The 3,488-nt window shown below is 50.7% G+C and overlaps 1 long non-coding RNA gene across 1 annotated transcript; it reads right to left on the bottom strand.

Annotated features, from left to right (window-relative positions):
• Positions 1-2,274: 2,274 nt before the first annotated feature.
• On the bottom strand, positions 2,275-2,938 carry LOC124273031. The gene is made up of 2 exons (XR_006897523.1): positions 2,695-2,938; positions 2,275-2,484 (listed from the first exon to the last, which is right to left on the bottom strand). It is a non-coding gene; the product is annotated as an uncharacterized LOC124273031 (long non-coding RNA).
• Between the last annotated feature and the right edge of the window lie 550 nt (positions 2,939-3,488).

The raw sequence follows: 3,488 nt of genomic DNA, 5'->3' as shown, positions 1-3,488 counted from the left end.
ACACCATACCACGCCACAACACACCATACCACCACGACGCCACACCACACCACGCCACGCCACGCCACGCCACGCCACACCACACCACGCCACACCACACCACACCACACTATACCATTCCATACCATAACACATCACGCCACACCAAACGGTTACCAAAGTACATTATTTTGTACCACGACACCAGACCACGCCACAACACACCATACCACACCACACCACACTATACCCATTCCATACCATAACACATCACGCCACACCACACGGTTACCAAAGTACACTACTTTGTACCCACGACACCAGACCACGCCACAACACACCATACCACACCACACCATACCACACCACACCACCACCACACCACACACCAGCTATACCATTCCATACCATAACACATCACGCCACACCACACGGTTACCAGGTACTACTTTGTACCACGACACCACCACGCCACAAATCACCACACCACACCACGACACAACCACGCCACGCCACGCCACGCCACGCCACGCCACGCCACGCCACGCCACGCCACGCCACGCCACACAATACCATACCATTCCATACCATAACACATCACGCCACACCACACGGTTACATACACTACTTTGTACCACGACACCAGACCACACCACACTACACAACACTACACCACAACATGCCACGCCACGCCACACCACACCACACCACACCATACCACACCACACCACACTATACCATTCCATACCATAACACATCACGCCACACCACACGGTTACCAAAGTACACTACTTTGTACCACGACACCAGACCACGCCACAACACACCATACCACACCACGACACACCACGCCACGCCACGCCACGCCACGCCACACACACCACACCACACCACACCACACCACACCACACCACACCACACCACACTATACCACATTATACCATACCATACCATATCATCACGCCACACCGACAATGGTTACCAAAGTACACCACTTTGTACCACGACACCAGACCACACCACACCTTACACAAATGACTACACCACAACATACCACGCCACACCACACCACACCACACACCCACACCACAATACACACCACACCACACCACACTATACCATTCCATACCATAACACATCACGCCACACCACACGGTTACCAAAGTACACTACTTTGTACCACGACACCAGACCACGCCACACCACACCACACCACACCACACCACACCACACCACACCACACCACACCACACCACACCACACACCATACCACACGTCACGCCACACCACACGGTTACCAAAGTGCACTACTTTGTACCACGACACCAGACCACACCACACTACACAACACTACACCACAACATGCCACGCCACACCACACCACACCACACCACTCTACAACATGCCACACCACTCTACACCACACCACACCACATCACACTACACCACACCACACTACACCACACTACAACACACTACAACACACCGCACCACACCACACCATACCACGCTACACTACACGATACCACACCACACCACACCACACCACACCACACCACACCACACCACACCACACCACACCAAAATACGCCACGCCACGCCACGCCACATCACAAGGTCACCAAAGTACACTACTATCGTGGTACCATCGATACCACACCACACACCAGTCCTTCCATGCCACGCCACGCCACGCCACGTCACATCACACTACACCACACTACATCACACCACACTTCAACACCACACTACACCTATGCAACGCCACACTACACCACACTACACACCGCACCACACCATGACACACCACACCACACCACACCACGCCACGCCACGCCACGCCACGCCACGCCAATACACCCACACCACACACCACACCACACCACTCATGCAACACCACACCACACCTGCGCCTCGCCTCGCCTTCGCCTCTGCCTCGCCTTCGCCACGCCACGCCTCGCCACGCCACGCCACACCACGCCAAGCCACACCTCACCTCACACCACACCACACTACACCACGCCACATCAGTCTACGCCACGCCAAACCATGCTACTATACCACGCCACAAAGCTCTACGCAAACCACAGCACTGCACACCAGACCACACCCCGCAACACCGCCAAAGCACACCACGCCACGCCCCTACACAACACCGCCTCGTGATTTCTTAATTCCCAGCATCAACGGAACTGCATATACAACAAACGACTTCATCAACTAATACAGGAGTGGAAAACCCCTGTAAATTATAAACCTGAACAATATGTGAATAAATATAACAAAGATATGAAGATACTTCCAAAATATTTATTTTTCACAGCAACTGTATATTTTTACAAGAAAGAAAATCCTTGAGCTTGGAGTCTGAATCTCGGCATTCCTTTGCCCTAATCAACTAAAACAACACATGCCATATCTATCATCTACATACAATGAACCCAAGTCTTAAACCTGTCACACCGTAACAGTAACTGCAACACCCTGCACATATACTGCTACACCCTGTACATGTACTGCAACACCCTGTACATGTACTGCAACACCCTGTACATGTACCGCAACACCCTTTACATGTACTGCAACACCCTGTAATGTACTGCAACACCCTGTACACATATACTGCAACACTCTGTACATATACTGCAACACCCTGTACATGTGCTGAAACACCCTGTACATATATACTGCAACACCCTGTACATGTACTGCAACACCCTGTACATATACTGCAACACCCTGTACACATATACTGCAACACCCTGCACATGTACTGCAACACCCTGTACATGTGCCGAAACACCCTGTACATATACTGCAACACCCTGTACACATATACTGCAACACCCTGTACATGTACTGCAACACCCTGTACATGTACTGCAACACCCTGTACATGTACTGCAACACCCTGTACATGTACTGCAACACCCTGTACATGTACTGCAACACCCTGTACATGTACATGTACATGCAACACTTGTACATGTACTGCAACACCCTGTACATGTACTGCAACACCCTGTACATGTACTGCAACACCCTGTACATATACTGCTACACCCTGTACATATACTGCTACACCCTGTACATGTACTGCAACACCCTGTACATGTATTGCAACACCCTGTAATATACTGCAACACCCTGTACATATACTGCAACACCCTATATCTATTCTGACGAGTACAAGGGTCTATTAGGCGGTCATGCGGACACAGATGCCTCGTTTGCTTCTGTCTGGCCACCAATCGAGCTTAATTATTCTTATTGTCTGTCTTAATTTTATACGAGAGGCTATGTGACACAAGGGTACTGCTGATGTGTGTCCACATGACACCTTCCTATCAGCAGGGTCAACACACGAATACACTGGCGTACAATCCACGTCATTAACAACATCTAGAGGACTTCCTCGTGTCTGGGTTCTGGTGATGAGGGCCCCCGTTTGTCTCCACACGATACCAAGACCACATGTAACCAAGATGTTCTCCTCAGATGCACGTGTT

Source organism: Haliotis rubra, unplaced genomic scaffold (genome assembly GCF_003918875.1).
Source record: "Haliotis rubra isolate DU_JTF1 unplaced genomic scaffold, ASM391887v1 Scf1753, whole genome shotgun sequence".
Taxonomy (NCBI): Eukaryota; Metazoa; Mollusca; class Gastropoda; order Lepetellida; family Haliotidae; genus Haliotis; species Haliotis rubra.
The sequence above is the reverse complement of the archived record's forward strand: the minus strand, read 5'-3'. Positions and strand labels throughout refer to the sequence as shown.